Raw genomic sequence first — 12,615 nt, forward strand, 5'->3', positions numbered from 1 at the left:
GCTCCCCAGTGGGGATGACCGTTTGCAAGGTCAAACCAAGCAGCAGCAACGGCCTGTATGCATATAACCTCTTCTCTCAGGATTTTTGTGTAATTATGTTTTAGTATTTCTATAGGAATATTTTTTTTCTTAGAGTTTTTTTTTTTTTTTTTTATGTGGACCATTTTAAAAGCCTTTATTGAATTTGTTGCCATATTGCTTCTGTTTGATGTTTTGATTTTTCGGCCACGAGACACATGGGGTGTGTCTCCCTGATTAGGGATCACATCTGCGCTCCCAGCTTTGAGGGTGAAATCTGAACCACAGAACCTCCAGGGAAGTCCCTCCATAGGTGTCTTACGGAAGGAGTTCTTGGGAAAAATCATCAGGGGAATATGCGGGAGAGATACAGTTGGAAATCTTGATTCCAGTTTCTGGAGATGGCTTAATCTTCCCATGTCGGGGGGGAGGTGCGCAGTCTTGCTTGACAGACGGGTCACCATTCCTCCCGCTGGCCGTACTCCTTTAAGGAGTCACTGTGCCCCCTGGCTGGTTCCGTGTGTCTCTCCCCGCCCAGCCCCGTTTCTTCTGCATTCATGGCGATTCTGGTCATATCGAGATTAAAGTCAATGAAGATGCAGGAAGCATTACCCCCTAGGGGGTGACGGGGGAGGGATAAACTGGGAGACTGAGATGGACATGTCCACGCTACTGCATATAAAACAGACAGCTAATAAGGACCCACCACAGAGCCCTGGGAACGACTCAGCACCCTGTAATGACCTGAATGGGAGAAGAATCTAAAAGAGAGGGGACCCATGTGTGTATCAGACCGATTCACTTTACAACCAAACAATGTGCAACATTGTACAAGAGCTGTACTCCAATAAAAGTAAAATTTAAAATAAGATAGATAATCAAAAATGACTAATGGATAGCACAGGGAAGTCTACTCACTAATCTATAGTAAAATAAGTGGGAAAAGAACTCGAAACAGAAGCGATCCGTGTGTGTATGTAACTGCATCACCGCCGTACACCTGAAACTGCCACAACGTTGTAAACCAACTGCACCCGTAAGATTCTAAAACAGATTAAAGTGGTTGTGTAAATATCCTGGTGGTGGTGGCGGCTTAGTCGCTCAGTCGTGTCAGACTCTCTGCGACCCCGTGGGCTGTAGCCCGCCAGGCTCCTCTGTCCGTGAGATTCTCCAGGCAAGGATACTGGAGTGGGTTGCCATTCCCCTCTCCAGGGGACTTCTTGACCCAGGGAGTGGACCTGTGTCTGCTGCATTGCAGGCAGATTCTTCACTGCTGAGCCACCTGGGACGCCTCTGTAATGTCTTGGTAAGGGGAGATGAAGATGGGTATTCTCAGCTTGGTTCACAATGTCCTACTTGATTCGACTCCAGCTCATCGCTAAGCCTGAGCCTGCTCTCTGCAGTCCAGTTGTCCTGGCCTTTTCCTCTGACCCTCAAATGCGTCAAGGTTCCTCTCGGCACAGGACCGCTGCACACTCCACGTTTGCTCCCTGGAATGTCCTTCCCACTAGACTCTGTGACAGTGGACTGCTTCTCATCTTTCAAATCTCAGCTTATACATACCCTTTCCCCTGAATCTCGGGACATGGTCAGTTTCTCCTGTCACTCCCTCATCGTAGCATCTGTAAACCTCTTTCTAAATCCTGACCATAGTCTGTAATTCTGCATAAGCTGAGCCTGCCTCACGCCTTCAATGAGAACAAGGGCTCTCTTGCAGGCATCTTTCTGCCCCTGGATGATGTAATAGGGAGACTTCCCAGTTGGCAGTCGTGGTAGAGAATGCCCCTGCCAATGCAGGAGATGCAAGAGACTCGGGTTCGATTCCTGGGTCGGGAAGATTTCTTGGAGTAAGAAATGGCAATCCACTATTCTGTGAATGTTGTCAAGTCAAGAGGGCGGTGCCAAGTTTAAAATTAAGAAGTAGGAAGCAACCGGACTAGGACTGAGGCAAACAGTTTGGAAGGAACTTTGAAGGGAACACTTCAAGGTCAGCGTCAATTTTAGCCTGAAGGAACTAAAGGACAGGAAGTGAATTTACATCAACAGGCTCTGAATTTTATTTTCAAGCCAGACATTGATTTTGAGGTTCAAAGAGACAGCGTTAGAGATGTAGATTCACTGATCTCCAGACGAAAGGTATTTCCTTGTCGGGATTTTCCCCGTCCTGAGTAGGGGCAGGTCAGGATTGTAGCCCAGTGGCGAAGGAGAGGACGGTGGCAGTGCCCGGAGCTTGTCACCGCTGAGGGTGAACGTTCCTCCGTGGAGCTCTGAGAGGTCCTGCAGCAGAAGCGGTTACTGAGGGTGTGAGCATGTAGAAAAAGAGGAGGCAGAGAGGAGCAAGAAGAAGAGAAAGGAGGAAGGAGGAGGAGAAGGAGGGGAAGAAAAGGATGGAAGAGATGGAGGAGGAGGAGGGGGAGAAAGGTAACAGTTAGCAGGATAACCACAGCTCGGAAGTGTCAGAGAAGAATATGAATTGGAAAGAGTTGGCAGAAAGGCGGCAAGTCAGGAGAAAAGAGCCCGCAGTTTGAGGGAAGACAGGAGGGCCTTTTAAGAAAGAGGGTGTGGTCAAGGAGGAGGAGAGCAGAGAACCTGTCTTGAGATTTGTTCAGAACGAGGTTGCTGATGACCTTGGAAAGGGCGGTGTTGTTGGAGTGCGGGGGACGGAAACCAGAGGCCAGGCTGTAGAGAAGGGGGTTCTGAGAAAGGGGGGAGTCAGAGCAGTGCACTCGGTTGGAGTCTTTAAATCTTTCAACCATCTAAGAAGTTGCCAAGGGCAAAAACCTGTGCCTGCCACGGATCGCTCGGACAGAGTGTTCCCTTCTCCTCATCGCTGTTCGCAGAAAACTCGGGGCCATGGGATCCTGGCCAGAGGCGCCGAGGGTCAGGACGGGGCTGGACGGCTCGGGAGCAGAGGTGGAGGTGGGTCCGGGCAGCGCCCGGGGCAGGAGTCCATCCCTGGGGCCCGCCCTTCCCTGGCCTGAGCCACTGTTATTGTTAGCTTCTCATTTCTAGGAGCCCTAAATCTATCCCAGAGTATGAAAGCTGGTGTTTGGAGTACGATCTAATTAATGCCTTTTGCTTTATCTGAATTCAGTGGCAGAGGAAAGGTTGGCTTTGAGCGTTCACCTCGCGGGCTGAGTGGCGGCCCCAGAACAGCAAGCACTTCGGTTTAGGAGGCAGGAGCCTGCTGCCTGCTGGACACGGACGGAGGCCTGGGGGGGGGGGGGGGGGGGGGGGTGGAGACCAGCAGGAGTTTGGTTTCGGGGCTTCCTGGGTGGCTCAGATGGTAAAGAATCCGCCTGCAATGCAGGAGACCCAGGTTCCATCCCTGGGTTGGGAAGATCCCCTGGAGGAGGGCATGGCTGTCCACTCCAGTATTCTTGCTGGAAAATCCCATGGACAGAGGATCCTGGTGGGCTACAGTCCACGGGGTCGCAAAGAATCGGACATGATTCTTCAGTTCCGGTTTACCAGCAGGAGGCAGGCCATGGATGACATCGGTGCAGGTCTGGGTTACAACTAGACCAGGTGGTCTAGTTGAGGGTCAGGAAGGCCGTGGATGCAAAACCTTCATCAGAAGTCAGCAGTCCAGAGAACGTGTTCGTCAGGCTTTGGAAAGGAGCAGGTTAGCATCTTTGATAGGAAGGCAGCCCCAGCTCTACAGCTGATCCAGGTGCAAAGGCCCCTCTGCCTCCTCCTGCGGCGGAAGCACCCCACCCGCTGTCTGCGCTTGTTCTCTTGTGGACTTCCTGTCCCTTGGGACTGTCAGCTGACCTGCTGGATAAATGAGGCTCATCTTTGCAGAGTCCTAGGCTTCTGCTTGTTAGAATCTTCCTTTGCTGGGAAATCATACACACTTGGGAGAGTCATGAGAGATAAACAAAGAGACTTGCAGCTTGGGTTTGGATGGTTTCCTGCTCTCTGCCTTGTTAGGGTCGCAGTGAGGGAGCTCCTACTACTATTATAGGGGGCTTTCCAGATTGGTCCCCTGCACCCTCTGACTTTCTAGTGCATCCTGTTTCTGCTGTCTTCTGGAGTCAAGTGAGACAGACATCACACTCTTCTGCCTTGTGGGTGTGAACTGGGTATTATTCTTGAGTGTAATATTACATGTCATTCAGGAAAAGAATTACATGTGGAAGCTCACCATGACTTATAACTTTAGGCTACAGGAAGCCAGCCATTGACCCAGACCTCCTGGGAGGATGAAGGTGGGCGGCCACTCCGGAGCGCTTCGGCAAGGTTTGTCCCGATTTTGTAAATGCCCCTGTTCCCTCGAGGGATAGCCAGCAAGTTGGACTGCAAGTTTGCAATCTGCAAATCTGGGTTATGCAGAGAATGCAGAGAATGGTAGATGCTGGAAGAAGTGTGGATGGGATTTACCGTCACCTCAAAGGGGCTGTTCTGTATGAAGTGTCCTGCAGAAACTAGAGTCTTTGAAAACGTTCATGGTTTAGAGGAGAGCTTTTTCTTTAGTATTTTTGAAGTGTAATTGATTTGCAGTGTTTTCTTAATTTCTGCCATCAGTTCAGTCGCTCAGTTGTGTCCAACTGTGACCCCACAGACTGCAGCACTCCAGGCCTCCATCACCAACTCCTGGAGCTTGCTCAAACTCATGTCCATTGAGTTGGTGATGCCATCCAGCCATCTCATCCTCTGTCATCCGCTTTTCCTCCCGCCTTCAATCTTTACCAGCATCAGGGTCTTTTCTAATAAGTCAGTTCTTTACATCAAGTGGCCAAAGTATTGGAGCTTCAGCATCAGTCCTTCCAATGAATATTCAGGACTGATTTCCTTTAGGATTGACTGGTTGGATCTCCTTACAGTCCAAGGGACTCTCAAGAGTCTCCTCCAACACCACAGTTCAAAAGCATTAATGCTTCGATGCTCAGCTTCCTTTATAGTCCAACTCTGACATCCATACATGACTACTGGAAAAAAAACATAGCTTTGACTAGACGGACGTTTGTTGGCAAAGAAACGTCTCTGCTTTTTTTAATATGCTGTCTAGGTTTGTCATAGCTTTTCTTCCAAGGAGCAAGCGTCTTTTAATTTCAAGGCTGCAGTCACCATCTGCATTGATTTTGCAGCCCAAGAAAATAAAGTCTGTCACTCTTTCCGTTGTTTCCCTATCTATTTGCCATGAAGTGATGGGACCAGAGGCCATGATCTTTGTTTTCTGAATGTTGAGTTTTAAGCCAGCTTTTTCTTTCTCCTCTTTCACTTTCATCTAAAGTCTCTTTAGCTCGTCTTTGCTTTCTGCCATAATGGTGGTGTCATCTGCATATCTGAAGTTGTTGATAATTCTCTCAGCAATCTTGATTCCAGCTTATGCTTCATCCAGTCTGGCATTTTGCATGATGTACTCTGCATATAAGTTAAATAAGCAGGGTGACAATGTACAGCCTTGATGTACTCCTTTCCCACTTTAGAACCAGTCCATTGCTCCATGTCCAGTTCTAACTGTTGCTTCTTCACCTGCATACAGGTTTCTTGCAGTACTGGGGTGCAGTCTCAAAAATGACAGAATGATCTCGTTTGCTTGACTACAGATCACTGTCAAGGATGAAGCCCTGAGGAACAGCAGCAGGTAGGGAGTAAGCAGAGAATTATGAGCGCCATGAGAAAAAGAGGTCTCCAGAAGCACAGCAGTGAGAGACGCATTAACAGTTACAGAATCCACGGAAGTGGAGGTTTTGTAGAAAAAGAAAGTGGGAAGGATTGAGGACGGGAGAAGGGGAAGACAGGGGCCGAGACAGTTGGATAGCATCGCTGACTCGGTGGACATGAGTTTTCGCAAACTCAGGGATATGCTGAAGGACAGGGAAGCCTGACAGCTCCAGTTCATGGGGTCACAGGGGGTGGGACATGATTCAGCGACTGAACAGCAGCAAGGGCAGAGGAAGACCCCACAGACGGATGCAGCTGGCAGAATCCCACTGACAAAACCTCAAGGGCCGATGTTTCAGAGACTGAGGTCCCTTGCCAGGCAGGGGGGCTTTTGCCAGGTCTTCAGGTAGATTGTATTTTTTTTTTTTTAACCACAGATGTTGAAAGTGTTCATCAGTTCAGTGTACATAGAATGTCAGTTTTCTTATTCCCGCTTTCCTAAAGCATACACTGTGTTCATATTAAAAACCTCTGCGTTTTGGTCTTCTATTTTATGTTCCTAAGTAGTTTGCATTTGTATGGATTTTTTTTTTCTCCTTCAGTAGACTTACTGTTTCTGAAGGATTTCAATCACATGTTTTATCTCTCCTTTTTTAAAATTGCGACCCAATATTCAGTCAAAGGATCTCGCATAGTAGGTGTTCTAGATAAAAAGTTTTGAGACTCTTTAAAAAAAAGAACCTAAGCAATTGCTGAAAGATCTCCAGAAACATTTTTTTTTAAGGCTCATCTCCATGGATCATCAGTTTAGTCATGTTAATTGCAAACACACACATTCTCAATGACAAAGAGAGAAGTATCAGAGAGAGAGTTTGAAGGATGTATTTTTCTCAAGCTGTGAATCTGGCCAGTACAAAGGTTTGTTCATTTGACTTTTCCCAGTTGGAGTGATAAAGAGAAGAGTAACGTGATTTTTGCCATCATGATGATAACCAAAGCCTATCAGCATGTGCTTATGTGACAGAATCATGAGAAATAACAAAGCTTCATGATTTCCCCAGCACCTCTGGTGTTAGCTGTCCTACTCACAGAGTTGGGAGGCCAGGCCCTGTGCTAAACCCCGCAGTGCTGTGAGGCTTTTCTAACCAAGTGATTGTCTGGGGTGTCATTGCTTTGCAGTGTTGTGCTCGTTTCCGCCACGCGGCAGCGTGACTTAGCCGCCTGTCCGCACGTCGCGGCGGCGCGGCTTGGCCGCCTGTCCGCACGTCGCGGCGGCGCGGCTTGGCCGCCTGTCCGCACGTCGCGGCGGCGCGGCTTGGCCGCCTGTCCGCACGTATCCCCTCCCTCCTGAGCCCCCCGCCCCCCACCCCCCACCCCCCGGGTCATCGCAGAGCACCGAGCCGAGCTCCCCGTCCTACCGCAGCTTCCCGCCAGCTGTTTGTTTGCACGTGGTGGTGCCCCTAAATAGACACTTCTCCAGAAAAGACGTACAGATGCCCAAGAGACACATGAAAAGGTGCTCAACATCACTATTAGAGAAGTGCCAATCAAAAATACAATTAGGTATCCCTCACACCAGTCAGAATGGCTATCACCAAAAAGCTACAAATAATAAACTCTAGAGAAGGCGTGGAGAAAAGGAAACCCTCCGGCACTGCTGGTGGGAATTGTAAATCAATGCAGCTGCTACAGAGAGCAGTGTCAGTTCAGTTCAGTTCAGTCGCTCAGTCGTGTCCGACTCTTTGTGACCCCATGAATCGCAGCACGCCAGGCCTCCCTGTCCATCGCCAGCTCCCGGAGTTTACTCAAACTCATGCCCATCGAGTCGGTGATGCCATCCAGCCATCTCATCCTCTGTCGTCCCCTTCTCCTCCTGCTCCCAATCCCTCCCAGCATCAGGGTCTTTTCCAATGAGTCAACTCTTCGCAAGAGGTGGCCAAAGTACTTGAGTTTCAGCTTCAGCATCAGTCCTTCCAATGAACACCCAGGACTGATCTCCTTTAGGATGGACCGGTTGAGGACAGTGTAGAGGTCCCTAAAAATCTAAATATAGAGCCACCATAGGATTCAGAGGGCTTCCCCCGTGGCTCAGTGGTAAAGAATCCACCTGCAGTGCAGGAGACCTGGGTTTGATCCCTGGGTTGGGAAGATCCCCTGGAGAAGGGAGTGGCTACCCACTCCAGTGTGCTTGCCTGGAGAGTCCCGTGGACAGAGGAGCCTACAGTCCACGGAGTCACAAAGAGTCAGATGTGACTAAGCGACCAACACTTTCACATTCCTGTGACAGAGAAAGCCCCCTACTGAGCTTATACCCAGAGAAAACTGTAATTACTGTGCTTTATAGCATTGAATTTCAGGCACCATTCAGTCCAGTATCCTGTGATGGAGGAAGCCGAGACAGAAAAGGTCAGAGTATTCTGGCCTCAGTCACACAGTCGGAGAAGGAACAGCCCAGGCTCGAGTCCCCAGCCTCCTGACCCCAAAGCACCTGTGTGCGTGACACTTAATGATTTCGTTTTATTCTTCACGGAATCCTGGAAGGTAAGTATCAGCAGCACCGCTTTACTGATAACGAGCCAAAACTCTGATAAGTTCAGCGCGTTGTCCGAGATCACACAGGCCATAAATAGTGGCGCTGCCTTTCCAATTTAGATCATCGATCCAAGCCCTTTCTCTTTCTGTTGTGTTTTCCTGGCCCCTGGAAATGTTCCATCTTCATGAACTGTCATAGGCTTTACTGATAGTGGGGAAAATGAGAAGACTCCAAGGCTGGCCATGTCCCAGGAGATGAACTCATCCTTCTTCGTATTGCCTGGAGAGGCTGAAGCTCTTCCTGCTTGGTATCAAGCTGAAGAAGAAGGTTCTTTTGGAAACAATGTTGATATCATTGTAACTGTATCACATGTTTGCTGGAGAAAAGCTGGAAGACAGAGAAGATAAAAAATACCCACTTTTAATTTTAAAATATTCTTTATAAAATGGGTAAATGTGCTATTTATTTGTAGCCTTTGTCATTTAAAACATTTCCATATCTTTAGATATTTTTCTACAACATAACCCTTTCCTACAGTATGAACACACACTACTCTAGTAACATTGTATCCTGTTAGGTGACAATACAGTACTTACTGAAACACATTAGGTGGTTGTCATTGAGGCTGGCATCTTTCATTAATGTCTGTGGTGATTTCCTTATGACCAACTCCAATAAACTGAATTCTAAGTTGGAGGAATAACTTGGTAAGTTCTTTGAGATATAGTGATATGCACTTGTAAATAGTTATGTAGGTTAGTTATATGTTTCCCTGGTGACTCAGAATCTGCCTGCAATGCTGGAGACCTGGGTTTGGTCCCTAGGTCAGGAAGATCATCTGGAGAAAGGGAATGGTCAGTTTTATACACACACACACACAGACACAGCCTTTCTGTGCCAGGAAGAAAGGGAATGGTCAGTTTTATATATATATATATATATATATATACACATACATACAGACACACACAGACACACACAGCCTTTCTGTACCAAAATCTATGCCAAGTTTTGCTCCTACCAACAGAGTGTGGTTGTCCCCTATACTGCTATCGGTTCAATGGGTGGAAAATGGCATCTCTTTGCTGTTTTTCATTGAACTTTTGGTTACAACTGTGGTCTGCTGAATCCTGCCCTCCCCCCAAACTGTGCATGCCCTGATCCCCGTGTCCTAGCACCCCTAAGCCCATTGCCTTATCTAGTAACAGAGACTTCACAGATAGAATTCAATGAACAGCTCTGAGATGAGGAGGTTATCCTGGATTATCTGGTTGACCTAATGTCATTCAAATATCCTTGGAAGAAGGAATCAGGAGGGTCAAAGTCAGAGAAAGAAAAGGTGAGGATGGAAGTGGATTTCAGTGAGGAGATGAGTGTCAGCTGCTGACTTTGAAGGTGGAGGAACAGGTCCAAGACCCAAGGAAGGGGGCGGCCTTCAGGAGCTGGTGAAGGCCAGGGACAGGTCTCCTGGAACCTCCAGGAGGGGGGCAGTCCTCTGGACCTGCGTTGGGTTTCTGACCTCCAGAGCTTACATGTAACACAGAAAATGAAGCTGGGGAGCTGAGCGCGGGCTCTGTGGTGACCTAGATGGGTGGGAGGTGGGGGTGGGGATGGGGGAGCCTCAGGAGGGAGGGATATGTGTGTGTCTGTGGCTGACACATTGCTATACAGCAGAAATAACACAATAGTGTCAATCAACTATACTCCAATAACAAAAGTTTTAAAAATGAGAAGAAAAAATTATGCTTTTTTAAGCCAATAAATTTGGGGTAGCTTGTTACAGCAAGAATAGAAAGGAATACAATAACATTTTTTTTTTCATTTTTAGACACTTTTGTTTTAGTTTTCCTTGACTCTTAACTTTCATTTTGATGATTTTATCTTTTTCCTGTCGGTTTTTGAAGGCTGTTTTTGTATTAACTACATTTCAGTCACATATATGGTCAGTGTTTTCTCCAATTATTTGTCTTATTACTTCATTTCTAGTTTTTCTTATTGCTCCCTCCCCCCTCGATAAGATAAAGTTGTGAAGATTCTGGACTGTAGTGTCAGTGTCTGGACTTGGGTCTCATCCCTGATTTTGGACAAATTTCCTTACCTGAGCTTTAACTTTCCTATGTCTAAATTTAGAAAAGAAAAGATAGTGTGCATGGAGGATTACTATCATGCCTCATGTGTAGTCAATAAGTAATACATATTAGACCTTCTTTTTTTCTTTTTAAATTAAAAATATTTTTTTGGTCACACCATGCTTCATGTGGAATCTTGTTCCCTGACCAAAGATCGAACCTGTGCCCCCAGCATTGGAAGCATGGCGTCTTAGCCACTGGACTGCCCAGGAAGTCCTGTGATCGTCGTCTTCTTATCATTATCTTTCCTTCTATGGTTTCCTATTTTGCTCGACATCGGAGGTGGGAGATTTTGTGTTTTACCTTTAATCATTCAGTGTCTCCAAATTTTAAGTAGCTGATAACTTGCTGTCTTCCTGTCTATATCAGCTTATTCCCACCACCAGTGACAGCCATTTTCTCATTGTCTCAGACCTTGCAGGAGAGCAGCGCGTCCCTCCCTTATTTCTTTTGAGCCCTGGTGCATCTGATGACTCGTCATTCTAGCCCGCTGGGCATCGTGGTTGCTGACGGCTGCCTTGCTCTTTTGTTCATGAAGTGATTGATGGGGAACCAGGAGTCAAAAAGAAGACTTTTCCCATTATTCTGTCTTCTGAGTCTGCAGAAAATCATCTGCATTTCGATCTGCGTCATGGCAGGTGATGAAACCACCCATACTTCCAGGCTTATCTAACAGCTGACTCAAAGGCGATACATGTGGCAAAGTGAGCCAGCGTCCAAGAGGTGTGCAGAGTAAGCCTGCTAGAAGTCAAACGTCTGTTAAAGGACGCTGAATTCTAGGCAGCGTGCATCACCTGCCAGGGCTCTTCGTTCTCATAATTTTTCAAGTGAATTTGCTTTTGAAGGAGGTGTGGGTGGGTAAGAGTAAGCAGAAATGTCTTTAAAAAATACTCCAAGTGTATCAGGTTTTCTTCTCTTTAATTTTGGATCCACATCTTTGACAGGATTTGTAACCTGAATTATTATTATTATTTTTTTTAAGAGGGAAAGGACTTCAGTGCAAAGTGTTTTGATCTCTTTATCAGCAGAATTCTGAGGTCATCATTACAGAAAATGGTAATTTAGGTCGTAACGCGGCTGACCATTTTGCTCAAAGATGGAAAGATCAGTCTCATTTGCCCTGTGAAAGTTCCTTATCTTCTTTTCAGTGTCAGGCTTCTTGTAAACAAACCAACAGGAAGCCCAGAGGATTGTAAAGGGGTTTCCTTATACTTGCAGTCTCTTACTGGAAGTGGCAACAATTACTGCATGAGTCCTTCAACTTCACATCAACATTTAGGGTCACCTGTTGAACATCTCCTGTCCCAGGAGATGTGGCAGAGAGGGGAGCAGGATCACTCATCAGTGTTATTGCATGGGGTACGGCTATGTGTGGGCTGCCTGGTGGCTCAGTGGTGAAGAGTCTGCCTGTCAAATGAGGAGACATGGGTTCCATCCCCGGGTCGGGAAGAGTCCCTGGAGGAGGAAATGGCAACCCACTCCAGTATTCTTGCCTGGAAAATTCCATGGACAGAGGAGCCTGGAGGGCTGCAGTCTGTGGGGTCACAGAGTCAGACATGACTGAGTGACTAACACTTTCACTTCATTTTTCACTTCATGATCTGACTTCACATTAGGGCAAGGTTCACAGGCTGGGGGATGTTTCACAATATCAAACAGTCCATATTACTCTTAACAGTCACACTTATGTAAGTAACACACGTGATGTGTAATTCTAAGTCTTCATGATGCCAATGGGGCAAACTCCAGATACTAGAATTAAGAATTATTTTATTTTTACAAAAACATTTTTAATGTTTAATTTTTTTACAGTTTAATAGATAATTTTGAGTCCGTAGAGAAAAATAACTTATTAGAAGTCAATTCTTTTTCCTGTCTTGCATTTAATTTTCTTTTTTAATGAAAATACACCCAAATTCATATATTTAGAATACATTTTGTGTTTCAATCCTTTAGTCACTACTCTCTGTACATCATAAATTATGGTGAAAATTATTAGTGAATCTGCTGGATTGAAAGCAAGAAAGATAAGTTCTATAGGATAGTTATATAATAAATTAAAAATTATGTATTTTTAAAAATTTGGTGCTTATCCAAATATTGCCAACTTATCAACAGAATACTCAGATATAGTAAGAATTAAACTCAGTGCTGTTAGATATTAGATCAGTTCTCCGTGTCATGATGGCCATGACTTTCTTTCTTTGGGAATACTTTTATGTATTTACTTTTGGCTGTGCTGGACCTTTGCTGCGACGCGGGCCTTTCTCCAGCTGTGGTGCGTGAGGACTCCTCTGGCGCAGCGTGCAGACTGCTCGCTGCCCC

At 46.4% G+C, this 12,615-nt stretch overlaps 1 long non-coding RNA gene across 1 annotated transcript; it reads left to right on the forward strand.

Annotated features, from left to right (window-relative positions):
- Nucleotides 1–2,086: 2,086 nt before the first annotated feature.
- On the forward strand, nt 2,087–8,922 carry LOC122429426. Its single transcript, XR_006265981.1, has 3 exons — nt 2,087–2,154; nt 2,859–2,937; nt 7,973–8,922. It is a non-coding gene; the product is annotated as an uncharacterized LOC122429426 (long non-coding RNA).
- Nucleotides 8,923–12,615: the final 3,693 nt, after the last annotated feature.

This window comes from Cervus canadensis, chromosome 1 (assembly GCF_019320065.1).
Source record: "Cervus canadensis isolate Bull #8, Minnesota chromosome 1, ASM1932006v1, whole genome shotgun sequence".
Classification (NCBI taxonomy): domain Eukaryota; kingdom Metazoa; phylum Chordata; class Mammalia; order Artiodactyla; family Cervidae; genus Cervus; species Cervus canadensis.